General features: G+C 38.1%; 1 protein-coding gene across 12 annotated transcripts in view; it reads left to right on the forward strand.

Annotated features, from left to right (window-relative positions):
- sorbs2a (sorbin and SH3 domain containing 2a) overlaps nucleotides 1–23,893 on the forward strand; it is an 89,921-nt gene that overhangs the window by 13,134 nt on the left and 52,894 nt on the right. For all 12 annotated transcript variants that reach the window (XM_022681674.2, XM_049472230.1, XM_022681675.2 and 9 more), the window contains exon 2: nucleotides 108–296. The gene's annotated coding sequence lies outside the window, so the exon portion shown is untranslated. The remainder of the gene's footprint in view (nucleotides 1–107; nucleotides 297–23,893) is intronic.

The raw sequence follows: 23,893 nt of genomic DNA on the forward strand, positions 1-23,893 counted from the left end.
AAATAAATAAATAAGTTGGGGCTTTGGCTTTGTAAACAACTTTTCAAACCTTTTGACCTTTTTAAAAGTAAATCTCTCTCTCTCTCTTTCTTGCCCTCGTTTCTCAGGAAGAGGTGCTGTGCTCTGAATCTAATCTCAGAGGAGCACTCATCACCCCAAAAGAGGAAGAAATCAGACAAAAAGGAAAATACAAGAAAAGTTCAGTCGAGAAGAAAAAAAGAAAGCTGGTTCTCAGCGGATGTTCGGCTGATGTTGACCTGTTCTGAAAGGGAGAGTCCCAAGGAGATTTTATGACGGTAAGACTCTCGTTTTTATCACTCCTTCACTCTGTATTGAATTCACACAGCATGCTAATCATGGGGAAAGTAGCATGGGTTGGTTGTTAGCATAGTTAAGCCAGTGACCGTTAGCCTTTGATCATGTTAGCATGTTTATAAGAAATATTTGCACACTGTGACACATGACAACTTTTTATTATAAGATTATAAGATTTTTCTGGATGTTAAAGGATTAATCAGATAGGATTAAGTAAATTGGGCTTAGAATTACATATTAACCCTCTCCAAAAAACTACTAGTTTTTATATTTTTATTTTTCTAAATATCTAAGAATAATACGAAGCCCCTAAAGGGACGTGGTGTATTTTTTTAAACATAGAAAGTGGTGTGCAACACTTACTAAGTGGTGAGCACCACATACTAAGTGGTGAGCACCACTTACTAAGTCGTGAGCACCACATACTAAGTGGTAAGCACCACTTACTAAGCGTTGAGCGTTTATTTTTTTTACGTAGAAAGTGGTGAGCACCACTTACTAAATGGTGAGCACCAGATAATTGTAGCTAGCAAGCTATAGTTAGTATGTGGTGCTCACCACTTAGTAAGTGGTGCTCACCACTTTCTACGTAAAAAAAATAAATAAATACACCACGTCCCTTTCGGTGCTCCGTAGAATAATTAGCTGTTCTGTCTTTTTTTTTTTTTGAATATCTAAAAATATAGTAATATAATAATAGTAATAGTATATACACTTTAAGATTTATTATTATTTATTATTAATGACATTTATTTAAATAAATAAATAAATAAATATATTTTTATTACAGTTTGACATATTTAACTGCATAAAATCATTTACATTACTAGTCAAAAGTTTGGACACACCTGTTCTCATTCAGTGTGTTTTCTTTCTTTTTATGATTTTTCAAAATCATGATTATGTTTTTTTGTTACATTGTACGTTTAATTACTAAAAAATAATTAATTAATTAGTTAGAGTCACTTGGAATAGTTTTCTCAGCATCTTGGAGGAGTTACACCTAAAATGCTCCTAGGAAAAAAATACGTTTTTGTTGTATTTGTAGAATCAATCCCCTTTAATAGTGCTATTTAAAATGATAAAAAATATTTTATTATTATTATTATTATTATTATTATTATTATTATTATTATTTATCATCTTCAGAATCAGCAATCTCTCTCTCTCTCTCTCTCTCTCTCTCTCTCTCTCTCTGTTTCTCTCTGCATTCCTCTCTCTGTGTTGCTCTCTATTGACGCCGCTGCAGAAACAGGGTCAGATAAACTGCGGTTTTGGTCGAAACCAGGAATAGAAGTTCAGCACTTGGACCTGCAGAGCATAGAGAAGGTGTTCAGTGCCAGTGGGGGTGTGTAGTTAATCAGGTTGGTCTCGGAGGGGTAGTGGAATGTCACCTTGACACTGAATACTGCATACACTCTGTTACCTGTCTCAACCATCACACACACACACACACACACACACACACACACACACTGTATACACAGTCCTGAAGTGTTCTCTGGAGCCGAGCTCTGATGTACAAAGACTGCTCTGCAGGGCTCTGCATGACTATTAGCTGTTATAAATCCTACATTTAAGATTTATGAGCAGTAAATCTATTTTACACTGTTAAAATATATAAAGTAAATGAAGTAAAGGGAGGGTGCAGTCGGATTTATGTACTATCTCTTCACAAGCTGTTTTTTTCACTCTGAAAGATACGAGCTGTACAGGACTAGGATAGTAATGTTAGCTAAGCTACTTCTGTTTGTTAAGTAAATACGTTTTCCCTGTTTGATTTATTTAGAGGCAAAAATAAATGTGAATGGAATCCTGGAAAAATACACTATATTATTATTTTATTATTATATGTTTTTTTTACAATAAAATATTTTTCAGTTATAACTTTTTTTTAACAATATATGATTTAATATACATTTTTTCAGGGTTTTTTTTTTTTACAATATACAATTTTTTTTCACAAATATTTTTTTCCAGGGTATTTTTTTCAATATGCATTTTTTCATGTTTGTTTTACAATATACATTTTTGCTAATTGTCTTCACAATATAAATGTTTTTTTTCTGATTTTTGTTTACAATATAAAATGTTTTCAGTTTTTTACAATAAACATTTTTTTCAGGTAATATTTTTTTTACAAAATACATTTTTTTCAGGGCTTTGTTTTAAAATATATGTTTTTTAATCCTTTTTACAATGTACTTCAATTTTATATTTTTACATTATGGAATTTTTAGTATTGTTTTAACAATATACAGTTTTTTTTTCAGTTTTAAGTTACTTTGTTTTCCTCAAAAGCCATAGCAGCTTACTGCTAACTTTTACATCACTTCACTGGATGTTGTATCATTTTAGGTTTTTACTGGACCTGAAAAGCTTACATAATTTTTTTTTTAGAAAATGAAGAACTGGGGGTGTTCTAAAACTTTTGACCAGTAGTGTAAGTGTTTAATTGTTTTGGTTTCGGACCAAAAGTTCATTTAGGTTCATCCTTACAAGCAACACATTAAGTTTCAATAGCAAAAGGCTAACTCACATTAATTCACACATGCTATAACATAATGGTAGCGCATTATAAAACCACACCTTATAAAACAGCTATTTACATCAGCAGTCAACAAACAACAGTTCATATTGTGTACCACCACACACACACACACACAAACACACACACGCACAATGCAACTGAGTTAAATGGTGAGGTAGGTCAGTGAGACTAGTAATTTAAGATATAAAACTTTATAATCAAGCTGGCTACTACACTAATGATCTGTATGGCTATTACTCTCTGTTCCACTCGCTGTTCCCCAATCTCTCGTTGTGTGTGTGTGTATGTGTGTGTGTGTGTGTTTACTGTCCCTCCTCTTCCTCATTCCTGCCTGTTTGTGTCCGTTTTGTTTGGTCTCGGGCACAAAAGGCCTGAAAGGGAACACTGGCACACACAGGGCTTCAGTTTCAATGGCCTGGAAGATTGTGAAGCTGCCCCTATACACACAAACACACACACACACACACACACACACTTACAGTTCGTTTCTCACACATGCACACACGCAACCTTTAATTCGCAAACACAAGCAGTGATGCACACATGCACGCACACATGCATTCTAAACCGAAGTTTAGAGGTATTGTTGTTGCTGTTTTGGTGTACATTAAGTTTGCTAAGCAGCTGTTACCAACTGTGATGAAATTAGCCACACTAAAAACTTCATTTACGTTGACTGATCAGGTGTGGTACAGGTGTGTTCTGATTAGAGACTGGGTCTCGCGACAAGAGGGCATAAAATGCTTCAACCATTGCCCTATGAAAATGCTCTCAGAAGCTAGGCTCTCATAGTGCACCTCTTGGTGAGAGATCATTTACTGCTATACTGCTGCACAATGCACTGAAAGATATTTTGCACAGATATTTTGTGAGGGGGGTGCATGATTACACTGAGCAAAGCAGGATGGTAATTTTTTATTATATTATCATTTTATTTATTAATTTTCCACGGCCAACTACCCAACTCGATTATTAGGAATCCTCGTATTACTAGTGATGCCCCAACACACCAGGAGGGTAAAGACTAGCACATGCCTCCTCCGATACATGTAGAGTCAACCACCACCTCTTTTCGAACTGCTAATGATGTAGCATTACTAAATAGCATCACACACACTCGGAGGAAAGCGCAGCGACTCGGTTCCGATACAACAGATCACAGACGCAGCCTTGTGCTGATCGACATCACCCTTTGGAGTGACGAAGGGAAAAGAGCGCCATCTACTGTACCCACCAAAAGAAAGCAAGGCCAATTGTGCTCTCTCTCTCAGGGCTCCGGTAGCCGATGGAAAGCTAAATAAACAGGATTCGAACCGGCAATCTCCTGATCATAGTGGCAGCACTTAGCCTGATGGATGGTCATTTTGACAAATTGTCTGCCATCTATGCCATCCCTCAGCAAGCCACCATCACCTTCATTTGCAGTGGTGTTGTAAGCAATAAACTTGCACAATTCATTTTTAGCAATTAATGCAGGTTCTGTTTAGGACTTGATGATGATCAAGTTTGAGTATAAAGGTCTTGGTGGTGAGAGCAGGGACACACTGCCCCAACTGCTGGTGTGATGATAATGGACCCACCATTATATACCACAGTCAGTCGCCCCAAGTAGTGATATGAGGGACCCTTGGACTTGGTGTTGGACTGGTGATTTCAGCAGGATAATGCTCACCCACACACCAAGTTTGTTTTTCAGGGATATATCCACCAGATTGCAACACTTCCTTGGCCTGCCTGGTCTTCAGATTCATTGCAACCCAAGCAAAATTCACAAAGATCCTTAGTGAACATTCCAAATCCACATTATAATACCATTATGTTGCCCTCTATAGGCAGACTCTGGGCAATACAGTCCCACATGGGCCCTGCGTAGACTAGTCCACATTGGCAAATCAGTTTACTCTGTGAATTGTACCTCCAGTTCTAGGACGAACCACTTGCAGTCCAAATCTAGGTCTTAACCCGTGACCCGTCTGCTGTTTATATATGTTCAGCCTATATAACCCCTGTATTTGACCTTTTTGCCATGGAGCTAAACAAGAAAACTATACTGAATGGACACCAGAGGAAGACAGATGGAAGGTTTTATCAATATGCATGCATCAGGGTACTCGCGGAAGAAGTGAAATCTCTGTTAAAAGTAAAAAAAAAAAAAAGCTGCCAACTCAGTAGCTCAGTAGCATTACTCTACACATACATTTATTACATCAGTTTAATTTTAGTCCAAATTTACCGCACCAGTGTTGTTTTAGTCACACAATTACTACAGCAGTGCAATTTTAGTCAGATTGTACTTCACTAGTGTACTCTTAGGCACACACATTTACTACACCAGTGCAATTTTTGTTACAAATGTATTGCTTGTAATGGATGTGTCTATCAAGCATCAGAACCCTGTAATGAGTGTATTATGGTCTGTTGGCTCTGAACGGCAGTTTTCAGGGGTGGTTTGATCTGAATGTTGAATCTGAGGGTGAATGAGGGAGTTGTTTTATGGGCCAAGTTTTGATGGAATGCGTGGGTTCGTGAGTGCTATGAGGGAACAAGGGTTCAAAGGAACCAATTTATAACCAATTAGCGCAGAACGCTAAGGAATCTGTGACAGGCTCTGATGAGTGTGTGTGTGTGTGTGTATATGTTTAAGCATGAATAATTTTTACCGTACATTTACTGCAACAGTGCAATCTTAATAATTTATTTACTGTAACCGTGCTGTTTTAGTCATAAAGTTACCTCAGTAGTGCTACTACATCAGTTCAATATTAGTCTGAATTTACCTCACCAGCGCTCTTTTAGTCACACAATTACTACATTAGTGCAACTTTAGTCAGAATTTACTTCACTAGTGCTCTCTTAGGCACACATTTACTACACCAGTGCAGTTTTGGCCAGAAATCTATCTTAGCAGTGCTATTTTAGTGCTTTTCACTACAGCAGTGGAATTTTAGTTACATTTTACCTCAGCAGTGCTCTTTTAGTCACACAGTTACTACATTAGTGCAACTTTTGTCAGAATTTCTGTCACTAGTGCTCTCTTAGGCACACATTTACTACACCAGTGCAGTTTGGGCCAGAAATCTATCTTAGCAGTGCTGTTTTAGTGCTTTTTCACTACAGCAGTGGAATTTTAGTAAAATTTTACCTCAGCAGTGCTCTTTTAGTCACACGGTTACTACATTAGTGCAATTTTAGTCAGAATTTGATTCACTAGCGCTCTCTTAGGCACACATTTACTACACCAGTGCAATTTTTGTCATAAATTTAACTTAGCAATGCTATTTAGTTCATACATTTATTACAGCAGTTCTATTTTTAAATGTCATACATTTACCTCAATAGTGCTATTGTAATCCTACATTTACTACTGCATTGCTATTTTGGTAATTGGTTTAGCTCAACTGAATAGTCTTTTAACCATAATTATTTGTTGTTGCTTTTTTGCCATTTCCAACAAATTATTTAGTTTTTAACAGATATACAGCCTGGGTCTGGAGTCAGTAAGCAATCATGTTTATTAATTTTTTTTCAACAACCCCTGTAAAACACACACATATACCCATACATGCTATAGTGGGTTGACTGCAACTCTGCTAAATATGCTATATTGCTTCTTTTCTTCTGTGTCTCTCTCTTTCTTTTTTGTGTCTTTCTCTCCTACTCTCTTGGCATAACCCTCGCAGGGCGCTGTCGGCTTTCCTTTTCGTTTGTGTCATGTTGTGCTTTCTCCTCTCAGTAGCACGGTGGGGAGCAGCATGCTTTGTCGTGCTGAATATGTCATGAAGTCGGTGCGCTCCTAGGGCTTGTTATGTTATGTAATCAAATCACCCACAATGCAAAGTGATGACCGAGCGTAGTCCGTTTAATTGCCCTGCAGGGATCTGTGATGGGCAGACCGCTGACCTTAGCTTGCACAGGCCAATGAGAGACCACGAAAGTGAAACTGGACGGGGGGCTGAATTCTAACAATTGTTACGTTATTACCGATAGTTTCTATGTCAGTGCATATAGTTGATGGAAAGTTTGTTTTAGATTCTTTTCCATAATAAAACCCATTAAGAACACAATATTTTGTTTAATCTTTTTAATGTGACTCATATCTGACATCTGTCTGAGCGATGCCTTTTTGCCTTTAAGTGACATGCATGCACAACAGAGCAATGCTTCACTATAAGTTTCGGTTTCATCCTCGTCAGAAACTCGAGAGCTATGAAGGACTTTGATAAAACTAATCACAGAAAATTTGCTCCTGTTTGCTTAAAAAAAGGACACATTATTCGGCCATGGTCAGGTTTTTATTTTTTTATTGTCCTTTTTATCTGTAGCTGTGTTTTGCCAAATTATTAGCTATGCTGCTGTCCATTTTCCCAATTTCTGTCATTTTTGACGTAAAAATTTTGCATGAATTCCAAACTGTCCATTCGGACAGAGTCATTGCTGCGAATCCTGTCTCACATATGATGTAAAACATCGGCTTTGGGACACATTTACTTGTTCAGTGCTCTGTGTTAATTGTGGCAAATAATATTCTTACCAAACATTCGCCAGTTCGAATCCTGTTCATGTAGCTTGCCATCAGCTACCGGAGCTTTGAGAGAGCACAATTGGCCTTGCTCTTTTTGGGTGGGTGCTCTTTTAGATGGCGCTCTCTCCCCTTATTACTGCATATGGTGATGTTGATCAGCACGAGGCGTCTGTGAGCTGATGTATCAGAACCGAGTCGCTGCACTTTCCTCCGAGCGTTAGCGCTGTGATGCTACTTGGTAATGCTGCATCAGCAGCAGTTCAAAAAGAGGCGGAGTCTGACTTCACATGTATCAGAGGAAGCATGTGTTAGTCTTCACCCTCCTGGTGTGTTGGGGCATCACTAGTGATAGGAGGAGTCCTAATGAGTGGGTTCGGTGATTGGCCATGTAAAATTGGGAGAAAATGGGAAAAATTTGAAAAAAAAAAATGATACAAATATTCTTATCTACTGTCTTATCTTCTAATGTGCTTCCACTCACTGGCCACTTTATTAGAAACATCACTCTGACCAGTTTACATATGAGGTTTCTGATGAATTGGTCAGAGTTTTTCGTCGGTTCCATTCTCTTCTTCTATCCTCATTGGCTAGTGATTCCATTTAGCTCAGCAGAAACAGCTGACCCCAGACCGGCGGTTAACCGTTAAACTATAAATCCAGCCATAATCCTGGATTTCATCTTTCATTAAGATTCTTTGTTTAGCATGCGCTCCACATTAGAGCCTTTTGTTTTGTTTTTGCTCAAGCCGAATGCTGGTGTTGCCCAGGGACAGAAGTGCCTGGTTGCAGTTTACTAGAATATCTGTGGTTAGATTTGGCAACCAGGGGCTAAATCTGTGTCAAGGAGCTCTGGCTAGCCTCAGCACTCGGCAGCATCGCCTCAAACTCTCACCTAACCCCAGAGACAGCTCCCGGACTGATTGAGAAGTATGCTGTCTTGACAAATATGCCTCAAATATGAGGCATAAAAATATCCTGGCACGGCTTCAGCAGCTACTTTTCGAAAGGGCGAAACAGATTCTGCCTTTTTTGGACGGATCTCTTGTTTGGCCCTTGGACACGGAAGGTCTTGGAGATTTGCTGCGTCTGGAATGGGATTTATTTTGGACTGCGTATTGAAATTCTGTCCTTCCCAAGTTTCCGAGCTTGTTTTGCAGTCTAATCTGTTAAAGTTGACGGACTGCAGGGTCTGAGACCCATGTCTGTTTTTGAACGCTGTGTGCTGTATTTCAATGTGAAAATAATGACTTGCACTTCACAGATGGGTAATTCCAGAACTCAACATGAATTGCTTCAGCTCAGACAGTGGTCCACACCAAAACATGTGGGCGAAAAACGGTCCCTCGCCAACCTTTAGAACCTAAACCCAACGCAGTTCATCTTAAACCAAGAGCAATACTCACTAACTAATGCATTTCGGGAAGCAGGGGAGCCAGAACCAATCCCGACAGTCATTGGGTAGAAGGGAGCATCCACCCTGGAGAGGTCGCCAATCCATTGCCAAACTGTCAACTGCAAACATAGTAACACCCAATACTTGGTCAGATACAAGCATCAGATGGCTGATCACCAAACCTCCACATGGATTTGTTGATTATCTACACCATAGACTGTATATAGCTGGACAGAGCATCGTCTCTTAAAAGTGAAGCCACCACAGGTCGGGCACCCCCCTGCTGTTCGGCTGCAGAAAGCTGTGTAACTCCACCCATCCCCATAGGTTTCAATGGCAAAACAGACAACTTTCAATCACGTTTTTTTCTAATATACTGTAATTTTACCTCCTTTATTTAAATGCAGCAGCTAGTGTAACCTCTGATTAAATTGTCAAATTTTTATATCCCCACAGAATTCGCTTTTTAAAACGTTATTCAGTTCTATTCAAAAAAGGTGTGGTTATGGTAAAAGGGCTGCTTATGGGTGGGACCAATAACAGACCATCAGCTCCGCTCCGCCCCGCTCTGCAGTCTGTGACCGCGAGGCAGCCCTCAGGGGCGGGGTTATTTAAATGAGTAGGTTGCTATCCACAGTCTTTCTCCCTTCTCTGGTCTCTACTGCGCAGAATCAGGTGTCAGAATCGCCAACATGGCGGAAGATTTTGGCTTCATTTTCATTGAATGAATGGGAACGGCGACACGGCGTCCATCTTTTTTACAGTATCTGATCTACACCAAGATAAAAGCTGACTTGTCACTGAAGATGGACTGCCCACCAAGTTTTATTCCTGTCGGTTGATTCTGATGACGAGCGTACACCAAATCATTAGGCAAGGCAAAGCAAGGCAAGTTTATTCATATAGCACCTTTCATACACAACTGTCGTTCAAAGTGCTTTACAAATAGAAAATACACAGAGAAGTCAAATAAAAAAAAACATGTAAAAGAATAACATTAAAAATGGAAACAAAAACTAAAATAAGAATTAAGCATGATTGATTCAAACATGATTAAAACAAAGAGAAGTAAAATTAAAAACATGTCAAAGAACAACAAAGAATTGGAAATGAAAATAAAATAAGAATAAAGCATGAATAAAACATGATACAAAAGTGCCATTACAGAATAAAAGTGGGCGGAGCTGCAGTGTTTTAAGCTAAGCTGAAGGCCTGATCAAACATGTAGGTTTTCAGTCTGGATTTAAAAGTGTTTCGTGTTGGTGCTCATCTAATCATGGTTGTGTTTTGGGCGTAGCATGAAATAAACCATCACAATCAGTGTGTCACTTGTCATTTCCTTTAAGAAGCAGGTCCTCTCTGACTTTGGCACATTGATATCTTAAGAGCGCTGCGCTTTTGAGCGTCTCAGCAGAGGATACTGACCACGTTTTGCCGCTGTTTAACTTTTAACTGAACATGACTGACAGTTATAGCATTCATACAGGAAATCTTTCTCTCTCCAATTACACACACACACACACACACCCACAACACGCACTCACACGTATACACCAGACCCGTCAGCACTGCTTCAGCTGCCAGCACTGGAACCTGTTCCATGTCAGCTTCAACATCAAGTGTGGTATGGCTCAAGCTTTAATGATCAGGCTTAAAATAATAGGTGGCAGGGCTGAAATGAATTATATTTAGCTGCTGGTTCTCTGGGTCTGTTTCATGTCAGGCTGCTGTTGCCCCCCGTGCAGTATAACTCCCACTGAAACCGCAGTGGGGGGGAAATGTGTCTTTCACTTCTTGGTACTGGATGAAAGCCAGCACAGCAACCTAACCCCCCCCCCCCAACTTCGCTTTAGGAGTGAGAGCTCTCGAGCTCTTTCAGAAATATGATTTGATGATGTCCAGGCAAAGCTGCCATAAATCCATAGTCATTCTTGGTAGACGGGGGTGAAATATAAGCATTATTTATGGTTGGACGAAAAATATTTCTTGGCTGTTTGCCCTCCATAATATTACATGAATAAATCTCTCAGTGTGTTAGCGAAAAGGCCCTTAGTAACAACATGTAATACAATGTCTTTATAATTTTGTCCAATTAAACTGGATTTTATCCAAACAAATTCTGGCTAATTACTAAATGTTTGTTACTGGTAGATTGGGATGAAATGAGTGAAAAGAAAGGAATATGTACAGTAAATCCATATTTTTATTATGATTATTCCTGCAGTTGTTACTTCAGTAAAATGGGATAGCATGGCGCTAATGAAGCTAGTGAATCTAATGAAGCTAATAACCCAGTAAACACTGATAGTAGTAATTGTACAGCATTTCTACCAATTTAGCTTTATTACCTTTTTACGGTGGTTAACTACCATTGTTCAGTTAGCATTGTCCCAGGTTACTATTGCTAGAGATATCAGCTGACTATGTGATTGATTGGTTGATTGAAGTGAAATAAGTGTCATGATATTATGAATTATAACAAGATAATAAGCTTGATATAGAGTAATTACTAAAAATGTTTTACTGGTAGATTGGGATAAAACCAATATTAAGAAAAGAATATGTACAGAAAATCTATATTTTTATGTTGTTTTGTGCGTTTGTTACCTCATTACAGTGGGGTAGCATGACGCTAATGAAGCTAATATCTCAGTAAATGCTCTTAAAAGTAGTACATTTTAAAGCAATTGACATGACATGACACTAACCACCATAAAAAAGGTAAAAACTGTTACAAACACTCAACTGGTAGCAGTTATTTGGGTGAGTAAAATGCTTCCGTTTATTTACAATAAGCAGCAGCATTAACATTAGCGACTAACCACTAGTAAATGCTGCCTAAAAGCTTCACACTGAGGAACCCTGAGAGTTCCGGTAAGCCATGGCAACGAGCTAGCACTTAGCATTGTTAGCAGCTAATGCTAATACTGATTCAGCCTAATGCTGGAGAGCTAAACTGAAACCCCATTTACCTCAGATTACATAGCTGAGAATGACGCCACACCATTTTAGTTTGAGATTTAGATATCAGCTGTCATTGTTAGCATTCTCCCAGGTTAGCATTTGCTAGCAACGTATTATATAATATCCAAACCCCATGAAAACATCGGCACTCTTAGAGTTTGAACAAAACAATTTGATAAGACGCTAACAGGTAGAAGTAATAATAAATTATAATGTGTGTATAGTAACTAGTAGTAACTGGATTCTGAACTTGGGGTTGGTGAGGCTCTTACCAACTTTCCTAGTTCCTAAATCCTAAGCTGTAGGAGCATTTTGGTAAAATGTTCTACTTGGAACTAGCTAATTAAGTTAAGAGCTTGAAATTCAGTAAATGCTAAAGAGTTTTACTAGTATATTCTGATAGAAATAGTCTACAGTGCAGTTGTTACTTCAGTAAAATTCAGTAGCTCAGTGCTAATGAAGCTAAAGAAGCTAATAGCACAGTAGCTAAGGTGTTCTAAATATTGTAAACATTGATGATGAAAGGAACTGTACAGTGTTTCTGCTGATTGAGCACCTGTCTTTGTTTCAGCGGCCAGTATTGTGACATGTCACATGACCATATGACAAGTGCTGAGCTGGAGAAACACGGCTGACAGGCTAACAATGACAGTTTTATTTGCTGTACCTTTAATCCGTCAGTCCTGACTGGTGTCACAGCTGTTGTCTGTTGTCGCGTGTCAGGCGGCGTGATCTGTGTTTTTGTGTCGCTGTCTAGAGCTTTCTTGGACGCAGTTCCCTTCTTTGTGGGCGAGATCCGTTTCTGTAGAGCTAATCAGAGCCGCTGGGCTCGGCCTGACGCCTGGAGCTGAGCCAGAGTGCTCAGGAGCCTAAGCGAACAGGCCAAGAGGCTTCCAGACCTGGACGAGAGAACTTCCACTGATGGATGGTGAACGCTGCAGTTTTCAGGTTGATATAAAGTGATTTTCAACCACTACAGCTAATGACTACTTGCCAGGTAGAAGCTACACTTGTATGTTAATGTACTCTGGACATTCTGCTATGCAGACTAACATTAATCATGGTAAACAACTTGTGATAGAAATGAACTAGCCTTTACAGAGCCCGCATTCTCCACCAACTCTCTGCCTGAAGGATTTGGTTAAAGCTGGCTGGTTCTACTCCAGCTCCATGTCTTGGTTTACTCCACCCATAGGAAGTCCATCGTGTTTTCTGGTTGGCCACTAATGAATAGGAAATGACATAAGACTAACCATAATTATTATGCACCAAAACATTAAAACCATCTGGCCAATGAATATTGTGTAGGTCACTAAGTTTTGAGTCATGGTCTGGTTCATAAACTGACTGTTCCCTCGCTGTCAGTGGTTATTATGCTGTAGCTGATATTTGTATATATATATATATATATATATATATATATATTTATATATATATATATACAGCTTTGGAACGCTTAAAAAATGATGAGTTTCTTTGATTATACCAAATTGAAAACTTCTGGAATATAATCAAATAAACATGGATGATCACAAGCTGATCATCAAACCAAACTGAACTGCTTGAATGTGTGCACCAGGAGTAAAGCAGCATAAAGTTATCCAAAAGCAGTGTGTAAGACTGGTGGAGGAGAACATGATGCCAAGCTGCATGAAAACAAATATTGATTTCTGAACTCTTAAAACTTTATGAATATAAACTTTTTTTTTGTGCATTATTTGAGGTCTGAAAGCTCTGCTTTTTTTAGAGCAAATAAATGCTCTAAATGACAATGAAATGTTGTCTGTAGTTTATAAAATAAAACAACAACGTTCATTTTACTCAAACAAAGAATAGTAATCAGATATTCTGGATGCAAGAAGTATTTACAAGCTCACTCTCTCACACACACAAACCTCGGGCATTACTTGAACGCTAATTACAGCCCTACAATAAACCACTGCCACTTTAGGAAGCCATTACAGGCCAGTCGTGCACACACACACACACACAGGCATGTCCACACACACTCTTGGATACAGTTGACCAAAACAGCCTCTTATGTTCACCCAGAGCGTGGAATATTCCACTCCCCTAAAGATTTTAAAGACAATTGACACCAAAATATTAACATCTGTCATCGTTAGCATCAATGCTAAATGAAAACCCTATCTTTCTGTGCTTGATACTTAAAAAAACATTGGTTGCCTTGTGTGCTCTTGCTCCTTACATGTCTCCAGTTCTAGAAAAGCATGCTTTCTGTAAGATTCCAAACAAATTTAGGCCACAATCTATCATCATTAGCATGAGTTAAAATCATCTTTCTAAACAAATTGTCTTATGAATCTCCATCTTTTGGGAATTTGTGTTTGTTGAGAACGTATGTTTTAGCCTGTTTTTACATCTGGAATGTTGTGCTTCCCAAAAGATTCTGAACAGCCGTCTTAGGCACAATATTAGCATTGACCATAATTAGCATCAGTGCTAATATAAAATATTAGTGTTTAACAAACCAAGACTAAAATGTTCTATGAACCTCCATCTTTTGAGAATTTGTTTCTGTTGGGAATGTGTGTTCTTTTTTTTTGTAAATATGTGTCTGTTGGGAATGTTTAGCTGCTTAGCATGTTGTGGATCTTTAAATCTGGAATGTTGTGCTTCCTAAAAGATTCTTTCAGTCTTTGAGAGCCCAAAACAAAATGCCTTTTGAGTCTCCGTCTGTTGGGAAAGTTTAGCTGTGTTGTTGCACTTAAAAACTTTCTGGTTCTGGAATTATGCACGTTCCATAGGATTCCAAATAGACATTTTAGGACAATGATGGGCCCATTAGCATCTGTCATAGTTAACATACTTAAAAATATTTTTTTTGTGTTTGACAAATCAAGACAAAACATCTTATGAGTCTCCAATTTTTGGGAATGCGTGTTTGTTGGGAAAGATTTATCTCACTAGCATGCTGTTGCTATTTAAAGCTGGGATATCATGCTTCCCAAATATTAGCATCTACCATAATTACAGTCAGTGCTAATAAATGCTAATAATCCTTTGACCACCCAAACAAAAAACGTCTTTTGAATCTCTGTTGAGTCTGTTGGGAATGTTTAGCTAAGTCTTTCTGGTTTTGAAATGTTGCACTTTCCGTAAGATTTCAAATAGACATTTATTAGCAATTAGATGCAAATATTAGCATCTACCATTGTTATCATAATTAAAAATCGTCTCGTAGTGTTTGACCACCCAAAACAGAAGTGTCTTCTGAATCTCCATCTTTTGGAAATGTTTTTTTGTTGGGAAAGTGCTTTCTAAAAGATTCCAAACAGACATTTTAGACCCAAATATTTGCATTTACCACCGTTAGCATCAGTGCTAATAAGAAAAGTTCTAACTTTCAGTCTTTAACCACCGAAAACACAACATCTAATGAATATCTGTCTGTTGGGAATGTTCAACTGTGCTGTTGTTCTAGACATGTGCAGGTTTTAGGTGCAAATAGTAGCATCTACCATCGTTAGCATAATTAGAAATCGTCTTTTAGTGTTTCACCACCCAAAAACTAAACAACTTCTGAATCTCCATCTTTTGAGATCGTTGTGTGCTTGTTGGGAAAGTGTGTTGGGAATGTTTTAGCTGATGTTAGCATGCTGTTGCTATATAAATCTGATATATTGTGCTTCCTAAAAGATTCTGAATAGACGTTTTAGACCCAAATATTAGCATTGACCGTTGTTAGCATCAGTGCTAATAAGAAACGTTCTATATTTCAGTGTTTGACCACCCAAAACACAACGTCTTATGAATCTCGGTCTGTTGGGAATGTGCATAGCGTGCTGTTGCTCATTAAATCTGTCCTGTTCTGCTTCACAAGCATTCAGAGTCAGATTCCTCAAGGCAAGTTCTCGAGACCTTTGCCGCTGCCCTGCATAAAATTTGATGATTTTTATTTATACTCCCCCAAACACAGACACACACAGACACACACATTCCAGACTGGTCTTTTTCCCATTACAGTGAAACAGGACGGCTGTTATTGGCTATGAAAATAAATCCTGGTTAAACTGGGACGCGCTCTGTGGCTCCGGTCACTCCTGGCCTCCTCAGTGTCAGACCCAGCGACTCCCAGTGCAGGACTGGGTTAAAATAAAGCCTAGAACTGGGGAAAGCTTGTCCGGCAGTGGTGGGATCAGTGGTAAAATAAAGGAATGAGGTCAAGGTCATGATATTTTTATTGAGGCTCCAACAGCTCTGTCATAAAGGCTCAAACACAGGCCTACAAACACCGATCAAGCCATAACATTAAAACATAAATATTGTATTACCACTGAAATCAGTGAGCCCTGGCACATATCCAGACATTTCACATCTAAAATGAAATTCTAATAGCATGAATATCTAGAATGAGTTCATGTAGGGAGTAGAATAAGTTCATGTTGGGGGTTTAAAAGGAATTTTAAAGGAAATTAATATACATTGTACATATCAAATACAATTAAAATGCACAATGCATTATATAATACATGTATATAATATTGTAATGTTTATTTTGTTTAATATAGAATTTACACTGGAATACTAACACCAACAGATATAAGTAATTTTTGAATAAGACCAAATTAATATTTGCACTATATAGACAAAGTGAATATCCCTATTTTTGTAATGTTCTAAAAAAATAAATTCTAGAAATGGTCAGTCAAAATGGTTTAACCCTTTCAGACCTGAATTTTGTTCCAGTGATAAAAAAATATAAGAATGCTATTTTCTGCATCTAATGCACAAAATAAGACACTACTATCCTAATATAAAAAGTATATAAAAAAAAACAGCTTTTTGTCACGTCTTGGCCCTGTTCCGTGTCTATCCTGTGATTCGATGGTAGCTCCGCCCCCTCATTACATATAAGAAAATAAATAATCAAACAGGCCCTGAAAACTACAGAATAAACAAAGACTAAAAACAAAGAAAAATCTAGAACCTAACAGACGTAAAACGTACAAGAACCGACAAAGGAAGCAGGAAACACAGGCTATAAATACACGAGACACAAGGTGGTAAAGGAAATTGGGAACACCTTGGGAAGGGTAACGAGGGGGCGGAGCTACAAACAAATCACATGAGGAACACAAGAAGGTAAATGCACAAACAGGAGGGCAGTAAAAACACAGAGACAGAGTGCTGACATGCCCTAATGTCTGAGTAGCTGATTTTTTTTTTTTTGTCCAGTCCAGTGGGTGGGGCTAAGCTATTGTTTTATTGGTTGGTTTATGGTTTATTCTGATGGATAACAACAGGTCTCAATTAGGTGTTCTGTACAACAAGACATTTAAACAAAAAGAGGCTAATTGACGCAGTGTCTGAAAGGTTTAAGTGCAGTCATAAAGACCATCAAAAACGTTATGATGAAACTGGCACTCATCAGGACTGCCCCAGGAAAGGAAGAGCAAGAGTTCCCTCTGTTGCACAGGCTAATCAGATTTTATTTAGAGTTACCAGCAAGTTAACAGCAGCCCAGATAAGAGCCACCTTAAAAAATCCTTATGTGTTTCTTCAATGTAGTAAAAAAAATGTAAACATTAAATGATAAGGTGCGTTCTTCTATAGTAACTCTCATTAGGAAGCTGTACAGTCATTTTTGGAAGGCTGCTTAAGGAAAACGTTGAGCGTAACTAAGCTAACAGGAGCGCAGAGGCTGCCGGAGGCAATCTGTTGTGACACATTCTGCAGATCTATCCGTTAACGGCCAATTTAGCTCACAGTTCCGGCTCGGAGAACAGGCTCGCTGTCACTACTGTACACTTCTCCGAATTTAACAGCCTTTATACTTAACCAGAGCCTGCTGTAAGAGACTAGCTAGCACTCAGACTTTTGTTTGCGCAGTCACTTCCGATCGATAGTTCTAAATGTTGAGTTTGTTTGATTTTACCAAATTAAAAACCTCTGGAATATAATCAAGAGGAAGATGGATGATCACAAGCTGATCATCAAACCACCAAACTGAACTGCTTGAATTTTTGCACCAGGAATGCAGGCATCAAGTTATCCAAAAGCAGTGTGTAAGACTGGTGGAGGAGGAGAACATGATGCCAAGATGCATGAAATTAAAACTGTGATTAAAACCACCAGGGTTATTCCACCAAATATTGATTTCTGAACTCTTAAAACTTTATGAATATGAACTTGTTTTCTTTGTATTATGTAATTTGATCTGAACCAGAACAGAAAGTGGACGACTTTTTGTTTGAATAAAGTAAGAGCCGTGTTGCAGCACAGGGAATGCTGTTAGCTTTAATTCGTGATCATTCTCAGTTATTACCAGGAAACAATTTACACTAATCACAATCTTTCATTAGTTTTTAATGGAATTTTTGCTCCCCAAGGTTTAATCTGCTAGCTGTACTTATTTTATTATGTTGCCTGTGGGAAGAAGTGACCCAAAAACATTCATATAAAACACCAAAATCTTTAATAACAGCAAAACATACTGGGTTTTTAATTTTCTGAAACAGTTTATCTGAATGTGTGATGAGGTTGAACAGCTCTGCAACACTAATATATAATTTTAGCTGTAAGAAAATACTTATGAATACTGAAGTATATGAGAGATATTGGTTGAATTATTGGACAAAATTATCATTCTATAGTGTGTATTAGAAAATGTCAGGGAAAATTATTATTTTTTAATATTCGTTAAGTGTTGGAATACATGGAATTCTCATGAATAGGATTATATTCTGTACGCTTCAGTTGAAATTCTGAGGAATAGTACAGCAAACATTACGCTTTAGTTGGGATTATTATTAATTACAGTATTCTAGTTTGACCTATAGTTGGAATTTCTATTAATATTATAATATTCTTTAAGCTGTAATGAGAATTCTTATTTATATTACAGCATTCCTTTAGCTGTAGTTGTAATTCTATTAATATTTTGTATCTATTAATAATTCATATTAATACTACAGTATTCGTTAAGCTTAAGTTGGAATTCTTATTAATATTACAGCATTATTTAAACTGTAGTTGGAATTCTAAGAAATGTTAGAGTATTAATTTAGCTGTACTAGGAATTGTAAGGTATATTACAGTATTCTTTTATTTGTAATTGAAATTCTAAGGAATATTACAGTAGTACTTTTACTGTAATTATAATTACTATTAATATTACAATATACCTTTAGTTGGAATTGGAATTATAAGGAATATTACAGTAGTATTTTAACTGTAATTGGAATTATAAGGAATATTACAGTAGTATTTTAACTGTAATTGGAATTATAAGGAATATTACAGTAGTATTTTAACTGTAATTGGAATTATAAGGAATATTACAGTAGTATTTTAACTGTAATTGGAATTATAAGGAATATTACAGTAGTATTTTAACTGTAATTGGAATTATAAGGAATATTACAGTAGTATTTTAACTGTAATTGGAATTATAAGGAATATTACAGTAGTATTTTAACTGTAATTGGAATTATAAGGAATATTACAGTATGTATTAGGTTTTAGTTGGAATTTGTATTACAGCATTTCTTTAGCTGTAGTTGAAATTGTAAGCAATATTACAGTATTTATTAAGTTTTAGTTGGAATTCCTTAAAATATTACAGCATTTCTTTAGCTGTAACTGGAATTCTAAGGAATATTGAAGTATTTTTTAATCTGTAGTTGGAATTCTTATAAATATTACAGTATTCCATTAGCTGTAGCTAGAATTGTAAGGAATGTCATAATATTACTTTAGCTGTAGTTGGAATTCTAAGGAATATTATAATTCTATTTGAACTGCAGTTGGAATTCTAAGGAATATTATAATTCTATTTGAGCTGCAGTTGGAATTCTAAGGAATATTATAATTCTATTTGAGCTGCAGTTGGAATTCTAAGGAATAGTGAAATATTTTAATATTCTTTAAGCTATAGAAGGAGTTTTCAGGAATATTTATTAGACTTTGAGCTGTAGAATGATTTTTTTTTGTGCGGTATTGCATTTTTCTGAGTGTTTTCTTTGAAAAATTCTGGAAAATATTGTGTTAATCTTTGGGTTCTGAAGCTGCTTGTTCTGGAGCGTTTGTGCATTTCCTTTTGGGGGTTTGGATGAAACGTTGAGGAATATTCCAAACTCATTGAAACTCATCTCTCATTCTCATTATTTCCACATTTCCTCTCAGAACAGATGCGCCAAGGGGCTTCAGCTGGATTTAGGCTTCCGTTTTGATTTTGGCTTTGCACCTGCATCCTCTTGGAGAAGCACAAAATGTGCCTTTCCTTTCTTTCCCTCGTTTAATTATTCGTTCAGTCATCAGATCATTCCCTGTGGATCTGATTCATGAAGAGTGGAGTATAGCGTAGAGCATAGATCACTGAATGAGATATTTACTTTTCTTCTAGCAATTTAGTATGAAAGTAGAAATATTTGGCTTTAGTGTGTGTGTGTGTGTTTGTGTGTGTGTGTGTGTGTGTGTGTGTGAGGCTCTAATGGGTACTTCATTAACCCTATTCCCTCTAAGCCGGGTTAATAAGAGTCAGTAATTAATGGGAATTACTCTGAGCGAGATCCAGAATTCTCAGCTGTCATCGTGCCCAGAGTGGCCAGGTGTCTTTATAGCCATGTATCTCTCTCAAACACACACACACACACACATACACACACACACACAAAGTTTGACCTACTGGTATCGCAGTGCAGCAGGCCACACTATACATTACATATATATATATATATTTTTTTAGATTTCTCTCCAAGTAACTGTTTATTTGGGTGAGTAAAGCACTTTCGTTTATTTACAGTAAGCTTAGAGTTACCCAGATCCAGATTTCCACTAAGGCTGGGTGCAGCAGCATTAGCATTAGAGGCTAACCGCTAATAAACAGCGATTCGTCCCACGTAGCTTGTTTTAACACGGTAAGCATGCAGACTACAGTCCGATATACTTACCTCTTAACGGCGAAAGAGCTAGCCCTTAGCACGGTTAGCGGCTAATGCTAATGACTGATTTTCTCAGTCAGCTTTTTTTTTTTTTTGATAAGTGCTGAACTTATCAAGAGTTATGTATTTGAATTTCTTGTCTCTTAATAAAGTGTTTGAGAGCATCAGTTGTGTAAAGTTGTGAAGAGGTAGAGTTGTTGGGATACATTGAATAGCTCTATTTGACTAATATTCTAATCCATATTACAACAAGAACTACTTAACTTAACTGCGTAAAGAAAAAAATATATATTTCAAGAAATAAAGGTTAGTCAGTGATGAAACTGGCCCTCATCAGGACCACCATCAGGAAAGAAAGACCAAATAGTATCTCTATCTCTGTTGGGTTCTTAAGCTGGTTGTTATGGAGCTTTCAAATATTTCTGTTGGGTTTTGGTTGGAAAAGGTCACAGATATTTCAGTTTTATTTTATTTCAAGGATTATTAAAGTGTTCTCTGAGCTGTAGTTGGAGTTTTTAGGATTGTAAATAGGAGGTTTCGCATGAGTGAACTAGAAGGCCACGGTCTAACTTCAGAATACCCCCAGGATCTGTATGTATAATGTGTCCTGGAGAAGGACTGCTGATCTCATCTGTTTAATCGCATGTGTTAGAGGAAAAAATAGCAGGAAAATGACCCTGGATCAGCACTGAGCTCAGGTATTTATGCATGCATATGACCCCTTAGGTCATATTGAAAAACTAGCTGAATCCAAGATTGCTGACCTACTGTAGGTTTGCATTCTAGACCCACTTAAACTCCCTAACGAATAAAATGGTATAAAACAGTCTTTAATTCTTTGAGGCTGGTTTTATAGGTATTTCTGACATTCCATTCCATTGCATTTCAGATGGGAATCAGGAAAGGACCCTTCAAAGCTCTAATCATGTGTTTGTGGGTTCAAAACCCATATCATGGCTGACTCTGCAACCTGTCCCCAGCTTTCCAAGCTCTCTTTAAATGGTTGTGTGTTCGCTTCCCATTTTGCTAAGCTGCCACTGTTGGGCCCTTGAACATGGTACATCACTGTTTTGCTTGTATGCTGTTAATGTATTTAATATCTATGCATACATAAACTGATAGATTGTAAGGAAATATATAGGCTGCTATTCCACACTCTAATCGCAAGGCTGTGGGTTCTTTATCCACATTCTTCAGGCTGCCACTGTTGGGCCATTGAGCACAGCGTTTAAACTCTTTCTCATCCTGGGGAACTGTAGAATGTCTAACCCTGCAATCTGACCCCAGCATTCTGAGTTGTGATCTCACAGGGTTGTGGGTTTGATGCCTGTGTCTGCTAAGCTGCCACTGTGGGGCACTCGAACAGGATAGTTAAAACCCTTTCTACTCTTAGACACCATATCATGGCTGACTCTGCAACCTGTCCCCAACTTTCGAAGCTCTCTTTATATGGTTGTGGGTTCGCTTCCCAATTTGCTAAGATACCACTGTTGGGCCCTTGAGCAAGGTACGTTGTTTTTCAAATCTCACTGCTTCGCTTATATGCTGTTAATTTACTTTTTTTATCTCTATGCATACATACACTGTTTAACCGAAGGAACTTTATAAAGGCTGCTATTCCACAGTCTAATCGCAAGGTTGTGGGTTCTTCATCCACATTCTCCAGGCTGCCACTGTTGGGCCATTAAGCAAGGCATTTAAACTCTTTCTCATCCTGGGGCACTATAGAATGTATGAGTTTGCAATCTGACCCCAGCATTCTGAGTTGTCATCACATGGTTGTGGGTTTGATGCCTGTGTCAACTAATCTGCAATTGTAGGGTGCTTGAGCAAGATATCTTAACTTTTCTTCTCCATAGACACCATAGCATGACTGACTCTGCAACCTGTCCCCAATTTCCCAAGCTCTCTTAACATGGTTGTGGGTTTGCTTCCCATTTTCCTAAGATGCCACTGTTGGGCCCTTGAGCAAGGTGTCTAATTCCTTCTCTACTTGTATTCTGGAGCGTTTTAAAACCTCATTGATTTACTAAGGTGCTGCTAGTTCATGTAATCTCTATGCAGATTAATGCAGACAGATATTGGTAAATTATTTACAGACTGCTATCCTATATTAAAGTAAACTTGCATATGAACTTACAAGAGAATCAGAGCAGCAGTTTTAATGTGTGCAGTCGCAGTGCATTAATTATGAATATGCTGTTGAGTCTGTGCGCGAAAGTGAATGCCGGAGTGTGTGGGAGGGCGATAGTTATAAAATTCACACATACCAAACTCTCGATGCGTATTTCTGAGTGCAGACCAGCTGGTGTCAGCCAGGGTATCACTGTCGCTCACACCTTCACACATTCAGACACATGCATACACACATCCATGCGGTGTTGACGCCATAGCGGAACGCCCTGGTCCGCGCTGTCTGGGATCTAAGTTCTGTATTACAACTTCATCCTTTATGCCGAATAGCTCTTCACCGCACCATGCTTAAAAAAGAACGACTCACATGTCATGCCGAGCGCTTTGATCATATGAGCCACCATATGTCACGTAATCGCCATGGTGTCGGTACTGACAGGATGCTTTCAGCATTTGGAAATATAACCCTGTGTTGTTACTAGGGGTGCACAGGGCCGATCACATGGTCGTGGGTTCAACTTATATTGACTTTTAATAGACTGTCACTGTTAAAACCTTTAGTAAGGGGCTTACCCATCATGACTTCATGGGCACCATAGCATACAATGACCCTGTACCATGACCCCAGCTTTCCAAACACCTATCATAGGGTTGTGGTATCAATGCCCATATCTTCTAAATTACCACTGTTGGGCTCTTTAGTAGGGTGTTTAACCATATTGGCTCCAGAGGCAGTCTCTGCAATCTCTGCAGTCTGCCCTAAGCTTTTGTAGCTATGTTCACAATGTTGTGGGTTCGATACCCATGCCAGCTAAGATGCTTTTCTTGGGCTCTTGAGCAAGGTATTTGGCAAGTTCCCTCCCTGCTTGGGGGTTACCATAACAAAGTTGACCCTGTGTTCTGACCCCAGAGTTCCAAACTGTAATCGCAAGGTTCTGGGTTCGGTACTCCTGTGTCTGCTAAGCTGTCTTTGCTAGGCACTCTACTACCATTGTACCATAGCATGGCTGACCTTGTGCTCTGAACATATTTTCACTGGTCATATGGTTGTGGGTTCCATACTGGTCTCTCTATCGCTGGCACTGTTGCCCCCATGAGCAAGGTAATAG

This window comes from Astyanax mexicanus, chromosome 25 (genome assembly GCF_023375975.1).
Source record: "Astyanax mexicanus isolate ESR-SI-001 chromosome 25, AstMex3_surface, whole genome shotgun sequence".
Taxonomy (NCBI): domain Eukaryota; kingdom Metazoa; phylum Chordata; class Actinopteri; order Characiformes; family Acestrorhamphidae; genus Astyanax; species Astyanax mexicanus.